General features: G+C 47.2%; 1 protein-coding gene across 1 annotated transcript in view; it reads right to left on the bottom strand.

Moving 5' to 3' along the window:
* LOC119171546 (uncharacterized) overlaps nt 1-13,827 on the bottom strand; it is a 671,663-nt gene that overhangs the window by 204,409 nt on the left and 453,427 nt on the right. The window lies entirely within an intron of this gene.

Raw genomic sequence — 13,827 nt, 5'->3', positions numbered from 1 at the left:
CAGAGCCATTATGATAATCACATATTCTGACGTCCGTTGGCAATGGACGCTTGTACCACGCATTGTTACTGCGAAGTTTCATGTTGCATTGTGAATCATGTATAAAGGACGCGTGTGTTTGTGAAGCGTGAAAGCTACTTTCACTGCATTCCCATGCAGAGAAAGTTTTTTTCACTGTTTTCACAAGCATAGGCGTGAAGAAAACGTATTTGTCAAAACATAGCCTCACCGACATTTACTGTTCAAAAATTTCTCATTGCTCCAAGCCTTCATGTTTCCCCCAACTTCTTTGTTGCCAGAATACCCAACGAAGATATATCTAGTAGGCATCTTGTGAGTATACGAAGCCAGTACACGGTGCATATTTGACCAGATAATCAACTTATATGTGTAAAAAGAGAGAATCGCTACGTAACGATACATCTATTAGGGTTGGTAAATAGGAAAAGGGGGTGCAGTGATCGTATTTAAGAACATTATCTGTTCGCACTCCTAGACTGTCGATATCGCCAGCACATACGATCCAATCGACCAATAAGAGAACACAAACATAACAACTCGAGAACTGTACAACAAGCAGCAATGTGAAAGGAATCTCCCCGAGAAAAAAAAAACAATCCTACACTGGTCCGTCTACACATGCGAAGCTCGACACATCGCTGAAGAGGCAAATCGTTTAGCGCGCAAGCGAGAACAAAGGGCCTCTGCGCGAGCGAGCCGTCCATAAATCGTTCAGCCGCGCAGGGGAAGGGGGGGCACATGCGTAATCGACGACGGTGGCCGTCGAACGGCGCGTCGTCCTTTTGGCACCCGCGACCAGTCGAGGCCTTTGTCTTCATTTCCGATCCCGGAGGAGCGTTTTGCCAGACCGGACTCGCCGAAAAGCAACCGACGGCCAAAGGGAGAGAAGGGAAGGGACAGGGCGTTTCGCTGCGGCAGCATCGCTCGCACCGGTGGCCGCCATGGTCAGGCAGACTATGAGCGGCCGGCGCACATGCAGCATCGGAAGACCGGGGGACGCATACAACAACGGTCAATACACGGCCAGACAAGGGAAGAAACATATCCATATCTGGGGCCTGCGCGTGCCCCGCTGCTCTCGGCAGCGCGATTAATCTTCATCGGGCCGGCTGGCATCGCTCCCCGTGCTCCCTTTCCAATTCTTCCGGCGCCGCCGCGGCCAGTTTGCATCGGCGAGATTGGAGCACGCTCTGCGCGAGGCTGGGTGCACTGGCCAGTTCCCCCTACGACGCTGGTGCTCCTGTTGTCGCCCGCGGCTTTCTGTCTTCTGAATGGGCCTCTCATTGGCATAACGCACGGTGGAACTTGATTTCGAAGAATGCCTGTTCGAGCACGAGAATAACCTACGAGCATTCTTTAGCGGTACTTTAGTGAGGTCCGTTCGAAAGTCTTACTATTAGTATCTAGGTACTTTCGTTGAGTAATTACCTTTCTTTAAGAAGAATATGTGCTGAAAAGGGATCAAATCCCGGTCGTGGCATACGCATTTTCGGTTGTAGCGAAAAAGCTTGGGACCCACGTAGTTAAATTTCTTTGCACGTAAAAGAACCCCAGCTGGTCAAAAATTTCAGATGCCCCTTCCATTACAGTTCACTCATAATGATCATATGATGATTTTGGGAAAACAAATCCCAACAATATTTATTAATTAGTGCTGAATGACAACCTGGAGACAATGCGAACGCAATAGCACGGCCTTGAAGACAACGTCTGCTTCTGCATCGCCCATCCATTTTCTGTAGTGTACTGTGGCGACTCTGCAGTCAACAATAACTTGTCTGTAAGCTCCAGCTGCGACTTCCGTGACAGAGACCTAGCAGTCTACCATTACCGTCAGGATCCGCGCTGCTAGGGATGCCTCCGAGTAGACAAGGAATCCATCCGAGAGCATCAGAGGTCCAAAACTGCAGGACGAGCGCCACGAAGGTCCACGAGCCACTCTGGTCACTCCCGCATCCTCTTGGCCTCATTTTCTAGGCTTCCGCGATGATGATGCAGATGGTGATGATTATGATGATAATGATGCCTCAAACATGGCTCGTACCTACTAAAAGAGATTGGCCAAGAATCGATTACATAATATCGAACACCACTTCTTTTCTGTTTCCTTGGCGACGACTCACGCGCGGCGCACCACGAGGACGTCGCCTTCCTCACTTGTGATCACCGCAACTTTTTATTGAGAATTGTCCCTCAACACATGATAGTCTCACAATATTGAATAATGGGTAATAGTGGCTATGGAAGGAACGGAATGCCTCTTGTTGGCCTACTTTGTGGCAAAAGTTGGTCAAGTGTTGGCTATCAACAGGCCTGAGCCCTGACTGAGCACACCGGCCATTTGGTCAAGGCAAACCCTGCCTGTTGCAAAACCACCACCACCACCTACACACGTTCCTGCAACCTATATACTACACATACTCGATGGATTTCGTAAAAGGATGTTATGACACCAAGGAGCAAATCAATCTAAACTTCAATGCTCCTCAGTCATCTGGCAACTGGAAGCCATTTGCAACGCGGCAGGCGTATGATGCTACTACATGTGACCAGACTCTAAAAGGCCTCTCCAGGTTCATCTACCCGTAGTTTTCGTGGAATAATTATAAGTCTTCCATGTTTAATTGAAAATATAAAGGGACGTGATATATTCAACTGAAAGTGACAGTCGAACATAAAACAAAGAATTATTACAAAAGGGGTGCAATAAGGCGAATCGATAAATACTTCAGCAAATGCAAAAAAAATAGATGCATCGGTGGTTGTTACCTGCAGGAGACACCAATGTCATGTTTACAAAGCACCCCCCCCCCCCCCCCAGTCTCTCCTCGCTCTACCCGTATAGCGCACAGATATATAGCAAGGAAAGGTAAAGGTTAGCGCCCTTAATCGCGATCAGGCTGAGCGTAACATATACTAGCAGCCCGCACAACGACATGTATTACTTGACCATGTTATCGGTCTCACTTGCGGATAATTTAGTGGACACGTGCCAGCGACTACATAAGCCCCTATACTATATAAGCAAGAAAGCGCTCCGACCTAAAATATCTCACGAATGCAACAACGTCGCCGGCAGCGCTAAGCGGATATCAAGACTTACTTATTTACTCTTTTTGTATTTTCTAGCTAGTCTGATGTCTAGTTGGCCTGGACGACGCTAAGTATGTTTTCTTTTCTTAATGTAGCATTAGCCAATTACCAAGCCATTTCGGCTCGGGAACACATAGCATAAACGAACACACACAAATAAATCAGAACATGAATACATGTGGAACTTGTCAGCGACTAATTTGGGACTGCTATTTGAGGGGGAAACGGCGTGCTCTAAAAGAGACAAAGAAAGAAGGAAGGAAGGAAGGAAAGAAAGAAAGAAAGAAAGAAAGAAAGAGAAAGAAAGAGAACAATAAAGAAAGAACGCACCACACAGCGAGACATGAAACAAAAGATCGAACGCACAACGGAGCAGCCGCTATTTCTTGCTGACTATAGACCACGACACGTACCCAAGTCATTTGAGTATGCGTAATGAGGCATGGTCGCGATAGCAAGAACGCGACAGCGCACAGAAAGAGCAAAAGCTCAATAAAAAGAAACTGCAGTTAAAACGACATGCAAACACGGTGGGTGACAGTATGGTGGGCTTCGTTAAATGCCGAAAAGCGTGTACGGGGCCCGAAATCGATCGCGCGAGTACGCCGTGCGCGGCTCCAGCCATGTATGTAGCCGTGCGTGACCCATCTTGACAATGCACACCAGCCTCTGCAACCGACAGCTGCCGTCGCGGCGACGAGAAAACAGCAATCGCTGTCAAGCCTCACTGCGCGTGCCGTACTGTGGCGACGTCTTCTTGGTATGTTACTTTCTTCGGACAGATAACACGTGCGAGTTCACTTAAAGGATCGCAAGGAAAAAGGAAGGAAAATACGAGGAAAAGAAGGGCAGGGAGGTTAACCAGCCTAAAGGCAGCCGGTTTGCCACCCTGCGCATGGGAGGGGGATGGGGGAGATGAAAGATACAGAGGAGAGAGGGAAGAGAGATAAACACAGCACATTAGGTAGCACACGCGCGCACACTCAGTCGTAGTCCAGTCTTGTCTTTCTTGGTGTGTGACATTGCAGTTACAGCCGCTTGTTCAAGTCAGTGTCGCGTAGGAATTTCAACAATGCTTTTGTCGCCTTCTGTTGCAAATGTCTTCTCTCGGGCACTTGAAAGAATAGTGTCCACAGACATTTGGCTGTTGTCGATGCGCGCAAGAACGGACGCCAGTGACTGTCTCTGGATTTCATACAACGTACAGTCGCACAGGATGTGGTGTAGCGTCTCTTCGCAACGACAGGCATCGCAAAGAACGTTGTCGGCCATTCCTATGACAAAGGAATAAGATTTTGTAAATGCCACTCCTAGCCATAAACGATGAAGAAGGGTGGCTTCTCTTCGGTCGAGCCCAGTGGGCATGCGGAGAGCCATCAAAATGGACAGGTGGTGTTGACGATTCGTCTCGTTACTTGGTGGGCACCATAGTGAAAACGTGATTTCACGCGCAAGTCGTCGAAGATTACTGGCAGCATCGGTCTGCGAAAGTGGTATGGCTCCTTCTCGTGCAAAGGTCAGCTAACGCTGAGGGGGCTTGAGTGCAAGCACGTAGAAGTGGTGATCAGCTCCCCCTTTACCCGTTAGGTCACCGTAATTATCTCATAAAAATATAGAAAACTCATTAAAGAGTAACAAATGACAAGATGCGATTATTGCGGGTAAGCAGAGACATTTTTCAAGTTGGCATGCGCAGTTTTGAAGAGCCCTGCATGCGACCACTGGCATAGCCTACGGGAGGGGGGCGAGGCTATCGATAATGTGGTCTGAAACCATATAAGAAGCAGGCGACTGGAAGACATAACTGTATACCTAGATCCTTTTTCATTATTCTGACAAAGTACCGAGGAATACGTGCGAGAGGATCGTAAATGGCTCTAAAAATCGAGCACTGTGTCAAACGAGCAGCTGCTTCTGTCTCTCTGCTATACCAGAAATTTAGACCCTCTCGCAATGAATTCGTTCGGCAAACCAATTTATTGGAAGCAGCGAATGAAGCTGGGCCAATTGGTATTTGTTCATCTCGGCCCACAAGCACGGCAGGACGGGACACGACGAAAGAAATGAGACGAGCGAGTACACATTAACAAATGGGCGTATCTAAAACGGGTAATCAAATAGCCCTGATAGCCGGTCTTTCAATTAACAAAATCATGGTGACGCCACTACCATTAGGCATCACGTCAAATCATGATCCAGAGATTCTGGAATTATTTTTATTCCATTAGTTCAATACTGGATCGTCCCGTATTAACGAGAACGAAGGAAAAGTGTCTTTTTGCAATGCCTTAATGTTCGCATTTTTGTATATATTTAATAACACGTGCCTGATCTATAACGTTTTGATTATGCAGTACTAGCTATCGTTTTCTTACATCATGTGCAACCATCGTGACTACAGTGAACATTGGTTCTTTATTATCAGTGTTTCTTCACCACCTGATACAGCCGGTGATATTTAAACTTTTATTATTGTTACCGAATTCTGTACAGTCAATTTGCCCCCTTGTTGATCATCCACAAAAGCGGCTGCACGATCGTATTTCGGTTTATTCTGAAGAAGGCCATGCTATGGCCGAAACAGAAGAAAGTAAAGCTGTGCGTTTTTTTTTTGTTTGTTGTTAAGTGCCCAGGCTACCTCAAGTCACATTCTTTGGGAATGCGAGGGGAACCTACCACAAAAAACAATACTGCCAGCTTCCTCCCTCGAGGCGTGGGAGTCGCATCTGTTGTCAACTGGCTACCGTCCTTAGGCGGTAGTTATTAACTGCGCAGAAGCGGTCGTGACATGCTTTTGACCCCCACACTTCGATCCATCGGCAAGATGAATTCAACGACCTTGCTATGCCGTTAATAAAGTTCTTTTCTCTCTTTCCTAAAATGTACTTCTTAATTTCTTAAAATATTACACACGTACTCATTCACTCATCCCCACCCACACACCTATCCACTCACTCACTCATTCACTCACTCACTCACGCACTTTTTTTCGGTGCAGAACTTCGTGATATGAAGTAGCCAAGGCAAGGACCTCAACCTCTCCACAGCAAAACAGTTAGAACAAGACAGAACAAACAGATCGTATGTCCTGAAGAATTCCAATCGTCCCTCTACGCTTGTCGCATTTCTTTCGTTGTGTCCCCTCCTGCCGCGCGGTTTGACCAAGATGAACGCTGGAGGATCGTTCATAACGGACGGTAGAATTTCAGGGGCTAAACTCGGTAAGAGCAGCGGCGTAACGCAAACGGCGTATTCAACCGAGCGAGAAGGTCGTGCGCTACACGACTTACACGAGTGACTCAGCACACTTGGGCTGGAGCTTGCATCGAGGACCCTAATCACACCCCCTGCGACACGCGTCGGTTGTCAAGATATGAGCGAAGGAGGGGACAACACAGGGAAAGTGTTTCATGCCGAGCAAACACGGCGGCAGCCTGACGTTGCGCATGAGAGCGGCGAGCGAAAGAAACAGAACGAGAACGCGACGAAGAAGCCAACAGCGCACAAGAAGCGGGAGAGACAGCGAAGGCGGCATGGCGAGGAGGTCAAGTTGTTGCTGCGAGGGAAGTTAAGGAACAAAGTAAAATAAGGGAAAACACACGGGCTATTCAAGGCAGCGGAACAAGACGAGACGGACAAGTGCTGCCGTTTTTCCGGAAGGGCTGCACTCGGGAGAGGCGAGCCGTGAGCGCACGCGTCGTTCCTTTGCGTACTGAAGGAGGGAAAAGGTCGGGAGGAAGCCTTGCAGGGAGCTCCTCGTGGTCGCGATTGAATTAGGGAAGAAACGGGGAGGCCGACGGGGAGAGCTCGTTTCGGTTTAGGCCTCTTCGGCTGGAGCGGCGCACAGGAAAAGCTGCCGACAGATTTGCTGGCGTCGTCGTCGCCGGGAACGCGGTCGCCGCCGCGGATGACTGGCCCTGCAGCGACGACATGCCGTCTTCCGGATCGCTTAGGCAACAAAAGGACGCCCTTCCCTCCCTGGTTGCGAGCGAGCGGACGTTGCATGCGTGCCGATGGGAGCGAGGCAAATAGTGCGCTTCCTTGCATCTCACGGCAGCTTAGAGGCAGAGAGCAACGCGCAAGACGCGCCTCCTTGATACGTGATGCACGGGAGCAGCCCCATTCGGAGGACGACGACAGGCATTGTGTACGAGCCGCCCAGTGGCGGACAAAGTGATTGCTTCGACGCAGAGTCGCAGTATACTGTAAGCGCGCACGTACATAAAGGGTGACTCCGTTCGGAAGGTCGACTCCTCCGTCGTTTTGGCGCTTGTTTCAATCCACTCAATCCAGTCTCACTTGCTTACGTCATCACTCTGCGTACCCATGAAGCAGCCAAGACATAGTGCGTCTATCTACACTTTCCCCTGCTCCCTTGCTACGTTCATCGTGGTTAGTACACTCTACCGCGGATGCGTCTGTATATGAGCGTGATCGCCATTATTTTCTATGCCATAACCATACGCGCAGTATCACTTTTTTTATTTCGAATTCTACGTCAGTAGGAGAAATGGTGTGTATTTTGCAAGTTGCGAAACAACTTTACCGGTATCGATTTGCTGATATCGAAAAACGCAGCGGCAACCAAGAAAATATTAGCACTAGGGACCAGTGACCCTAGCAGCATAATTGTCCCAAGCGTTGAAATACGGGGACCTTAAAGATAGGCTACTTGCTACCGGCCACTACGGCTTTAAGACGTGCATCGTGTCTACCACTCATTTCATTGGCATGCTACAAAAAAGCCGCTTGCCGCGATTTCGTCGTTCCTGTTCTCGCACGCCTGTGCCAAAATTTTATTGTTGTCTCAGCATTTAGCTTTGGCCTTACTAGCACGTCCCCGAGTGAACATCAAATACCGCCATTCGTTTATTACGATTGCCTTCGAAATGTATTTCAACTGAAAAAAAAAAAAATCCCAGGTACTTACTTCAGACGATTCAAAGGCGAAATACACCCTGTGGCTATGCTACGCGAACCCACTTTGTAAAACTTTTTTTGGGGGGTCACGCGAATGTTGCAAGGACAAAAAGAACTTGCAGCTCGCGCCATGCATTTCGTCGCCAGTATGCTTCACTTGGCTCACGTTGGCTTTTCATTCACGGCGTGGTTCGCATGAGACATAAAGCTTTCGCTTTAAACGTTGCGTTGGATGAATGTGAGCTCATTTAAGCCGCTGACCGAAGGAAAAAAGAAGAGAGAGGAGAGAGAAACAAGACATGCTAATATGACGGCAAAATAAGAAATAATAATTGAAGAATTCGCTGTACCTCGCCCGAGGCAAAGTTGATTCAATGAGCATTTCTCGAGAGAAAATCATCGGTCATTTACCTGAGGTGCAAGATGTGAGGATGTGCAGCCTATACATCATCTCTAGCACGAAGAGTTAACATGCTCCGAGCACAAGACTTTCTGTCAGACAGCTGTTTGTAGAAATAAGCAGCTACAGTAACAGCTGCCGTGTATGCAGGAGTCCATTGTTTTCAAATATTCGTGGATCCAGAACAATTATCTAACCACATCAGGGTCAATCGCTCGTCCCTCGGAGTGCTGCGTCGAAAGTCATTGTTCTTTCGTATTCATATATGAACTTTCCGTAGGGTAATGCCTGTTCCCCTTAACGCTTAAAACACATGCATTACAACGTAGCTATGAGCTATCAGGATGAAAGAAACGATGTTAAACTGGTTGTTTGCAGAATTATCGGATCCAGTCAAGCAGCCACGGTTCGTGTTCCTCCCGCCACAGTTATTGTACACCGGGAAATAGTTTCCGAAACTTTAAAGTTCTGAACACTTCTGAACACCTCTGAATCTTCCAGCTTCTCTGCCGGAACTCGAGGCATTCGCATCGGAGCTCGTGACAATGAAACACATGCGTACGTGCATGCTTTGTCATTTCGTTTGTTTGCTTGCTTGCTTGCTTGCTTGCTTGCTTGCTTGCTTGTACCTATGTTGTGGCTCGTACCCACTGCGGGGGATCGGCCATTAAACCGGCGCTTGATGTAATGGGGAAAAAGAAATTTCAAATTCTGAAGAAAAAATAATTATTCGGTCCCCTAGGCAATATAAAATTGGACAGTCATAAGGTTACCTACGAATAAAGTAGGCAAAGAACTATAACCTGAAGATATAAGTAAATAAATGACAGTACCAAAGAAATAGAATTTCGTTAGTAAAAACAAGCAAACCTTCTCGTGTCTATAAGAAATTCGCACACTGCTATGCAGACGCTTCTGTTGCTGTGGCCCAGAGAAGAAGACCCAAGGCAAAGTATATTATCAGAATTAAAGAGTAATGCCTAATTTTCTGAACACAGTTTCTAAGTATTTCCTCCTAGATATGGCTTGTGAAACGTCGGCAAATAAGCAAAAAAAAAAATCGATGTTTTCTGGCTCTTGACAGTAAAAGCAGAGCGGAGATGGTGCCTCACCAGACCTGTATAAACAAAACTGAAGAGACGCAATCTGGCATAGAAATTTTGTGAGACACGCTTCCAATTTGCGAGAGGGGCACCATTTATTATTCCAAGCAAAAGAATCATGACCGTATTCTTGAACTGGTAGTGTAATTTTCATGGAATCCTGAAGTAAACAATATCTACTAAATCGGGATTCAGTGACGAAACTGGTATCAGGTACAATGGACATTACAAGACCATCTAAGAATCACCACGCGAGAGCGTCAGCCATTCCTTTTTATAAATATGCCTCGATGACCTGGCCCCCATACCAAGCGCACTGTACTGGAGTGTCTAGGAATCAAAGAATCGAAAGCATTCCCAGCGGAAGACTTGAAAGAAGAAGCTTGCCACTATTTCCGAACAGGCAGGCATCGTGCCCCACTATATAGTAATAGTTGCCAGTTTGTGCTCTTCCCCTATGTGCGTGGGTGATTGTGCATGCATATCAAATAATAATAATAATAATAATAATAATAATAATAATAATAATAATAATAATAATAATAATAATAATAATAATAATAATAATAATAATATGTTTTAATGTACGCAATGCCATGTTAATTGATTCACAGCCCTATTCTTTCTCCCTCTCGCGTAGATTTCACATAAGATTGGAAAATTTTGACCTCTCCAAGTCGTTGGCATGGGTGATGGCGAAGATTAAACGAAAAAAAAAAAAAAACACCGGTCAGAAACAGAAATACCGTGTAAGAGTATGAACAAATGCCGACACGATTAACAACCAATGCCAACACCGAACTCTCGGTTCAAGTCAAAACTTCCGTTAAAGGCACGTTAAAGGACGTCTGTGGAATGCTTCGATGATCGATCGAGTCCCGCGGCGGCCAAGTTGGACGCTTGTCTCGACCGCTCCACTGCTGCCCTCCGCAAGCGCTCAATTTTGAGTTCTTCCCGCCGGTTGTTTCTCTCGCGAAGCGCGAGCGCTGGGCCTCCCCGTCCGGCGGGCCTGAGGGTGCTGCCATCTGTTGGGAGAATCGTGAAACGCGCGCCCGCACTCCTACTCGAAGAAAACGAAGGAAGCGCGCGAAAAGATGCCACAATCGCAGCGATGCAGTGACGCACGAAAAAGCGGACAGTGTGAGAATTCTGCAAGTAGGCCAAGGCGTAAATCTCGCCAGTGAATTTTTGGTGCTGCCCATTAGCAGCTTCGTTGAGCAAATTTTCTTGAGAGAGAACTGAAGCTCAGGCCAACCTCTCTTCCTTTCTCTAAAAAAAAACTACCTCTCTCTCTCTCTTGCTTGAGAGAGTGGAAGAGATAATAATTTTTCACGAGAGAAGGGGAAGAAGGATCTTGGAGCCGGGCTCTCCGGCCGAGGCCCCACAGGCCTAGGTTGCCCGCCGGACTTGTTTTTGTGTTTAAAAGCCCAAATCAAACCACAGTTGTGAAAAGTCCCGATGATTCATTACAGTTACCTGAGCTCCATGTTATGCATAGCGTTTAAAGCTTAAAGAGAAGTACATGGAAGCACGCCAATGAGCTTCTCGCATGTTCAATGCTACGATAGTGTCTTCTTCCGATTCACCAGCCTGTATGGCGGGTCCTCTTTTACCCCCTGTTTGAAATTGTACTAAAGTCCAAGTAATAGGCGAAAAAGGTTTTCACTTCACTCACTGCATGGTAGCTAACCAGCCTCAAACTAACCTCTTCTATCTGTCCATTGTGAGTTATTTTTCTAGAACACCCCGATTCAAAGTAAGGCTCGAGTGCTGCGTTTTAGAGAGCTTTGCGTTCGGCAACAGACCGAAAAAAACGCCCCAGGAGCACGCGCGACATATGTCCTACTGATTCATATAACGTTGGAATGAAAGGAGGTTTATACGTACGGATCGTTACAGCTATCGTTAATATTATTCGCAGCATAAAATGAAACAACCCCACACTCAGGCCAGCGTTTTAATACAATGCAAGGCAATTAGGAGGCAAAAACAATAATAAGAAATTAATGCAGCACTTCACTTCTATGCCCTTCGCGGTATATAGATATATAACGTCTGGACAACTCCGCGCACGTGAGCCACTGGCTAGCCCGAACACAGTCATTTAACAGTGCGACGTTTCTATACATCGTACATCCTAAAAACAGGATATTCCAAGCACGATGCGACACGCTCTGGTACGCTCCACGCATCTAAGCTTTTTCTGTTATATATATATTTAAATGCAAAGCTCCAGCTACGACAAAGAAGTGGGATGTACAACTCGCCAGCCCTAATACGGGGGAGCAAGAGCCTTTCGCACAACTGTTACGACAATTGGCAACGATCCGCGGAGGCCGTATGTGTTACCACATAGTTAATTAGTTAATTAAAAGAGTCCCCACGAATTAAGTGACCGAGCTCGTCTGCAAGGTTAAATAAAATACCATATGCTCAATCTTTTGATGCACCGAAGCTTCTTGTTTTCCTACTAAAGCACCGCAAAACGCGCAGTCAGAACGTACGAGAGAATTTCTGAGAGATGGGCTTAACAAAGCGGCTGTTCAGAGCAACACGACCTAACAGAAACACCAAATAACCACGACAAGAAAAAAAACAAGAAAAACCTGGTGAGATGCTTGTACACCGTTTGCTACGGATGTCCAATATGCGATACTCAGCTATGATTTATACTATATGCAGGAAGCATGCGAATATTGTAAGTGTTTTGCTGTTGTGCGTATCGTCCCTCAAAATATTGTTTTTCCTGAACTTTGTATCTAATTGGTTACTTGTGATGATGTATGCCCGCTTCCTGTATGGGTGTGCAGAAGACCTACAGTATTGTTAAATAAATAAATAAACCAAACTAGATAGACGTGATGGAAGAAAGTTAGGCCCGACTTATATAGCAACGACTGGAGCTTCAGCATGCGAACTCTGCAATAATGGTGAAGCCAAGGTTGACTCCAAGGCGGCTCAAACCACTTTAGCCCAGCTGAATCAGAGTGGCAGAACTCATTGATTAGCTACATTTGCAAATGAAATTCACAAAAGGCATCACGGGGCGATAGAAAGTTCGAAAACAAAATGAGCGAGAGGCAACGCTGAGCAGGAAGTTAAACGAGAGAGAGAGAGAGAGAGAGAGAGAGAGAGAGAGAGAGCCTATGCAAAGAGAAGAGTAAATGCACGCGGAAAGAAGCGAGCAGGTAAAGGCTAAGGAATGACAAAAGAAGCGACGGAGTGGGCGCCCGAAACGCGTGCACCAAGGCAATCCTTTCACTTCGAGCAATCCAATTGCGCACTGCAGTCCATGAGCGCGCTCTTTACGACCCCATCAAACTGCGGGGGGGCGAACGGAGACTTCTTTTCTCCTCACTCATAAAACTCTGATCTTCCCATCTCGGCCGCAGCGCTCGAGCAGAAGACAAGGGCGAGGGGACTCGCAATCCACGGAAACAAAATGCTGCGCACGAAGCCACTGAGACAATGCCGACGGCCGCTGAGTAGAACAAACAAACAAACAAACAAACAAACAAACAAACAAAGAAATAAACAAACAAACAGAAACCTCAAAAAGAAGAAAATTCGTCTTACGAGAACCGAAACGAGAAAGAGATGGAGAAAGAATGAGTGAAGTACTTACTGCGCACAAGGCGAAATAAAGGAAGCTCGTAATTAATCACGTCCACAAAAGAAACAGCATTGTACGCGAAAGCCACGCCGGGGAAAGCGGGGATGTGTGGGAGAATCGAGGCACAAACACCGGATAAGAACTCGTCCCCGAAATGTAAAAGAAAGACTGAACGGGCGAGAGGCAACAGACACGGGACGACGGCGAGGAGAGGCAGCCAACGGCAGAGACCTGTTCCACAGAAGCTCTCGCAAATGGACTCGGCGTAGCACATTAACACCCACAGAGATGGACTTTTAGAGGCCCGCTCGCACACCAGGGCTCGCTGCTCATCGGGGCCACTGAAAGGGCACCGCACCACGCAGCGAGGAAGAAGACGAGCGTGTTGCGTCCGCGACAACGCAGGCTTTCGGCGCTGAGCGTTTTCGGTACTTCATCACGGGCCCATAAACGTCGGGACAGGCTGTTCGCACGCGCTTGACCCCGCGTCTCCGAACTGGCCGCGTCGTATACCGAGAGCGCAGCCACATCAAAGTGACAGCTGGGTCCCAACGACGAACGAGCGCTTGACATCGGAGTCACACCATACGGTACACTATATACACTGCTGCACGAGCACCAGAAAAAATGGGGCAGGAGGGAGAGTGACAGAGATGCCGCCAGGATGTTTAATTCCA

The sequence above is a fragment of the Rhipicephalus microplus genome, chromosome 4 (genome assembly GCF_043290135.1).
Source record: "Rhipicephalus microplus isolate Deutch F79 chromosome 4, USDA_Rmic, whole genome shotgun sequence".
In the NCBI taxonomy this organism is placed as follows: Eukaryota; Metazoa; Arthropoda; class Arachnida; order Ixodida; family Ixodidae; genus Rhipicephalus; species Rhipicephalus microplus.
Note: the sequence above shows the minus strand (reverse complement) of the source record. Positions and strands in the feature narration are given on the sequence as shown.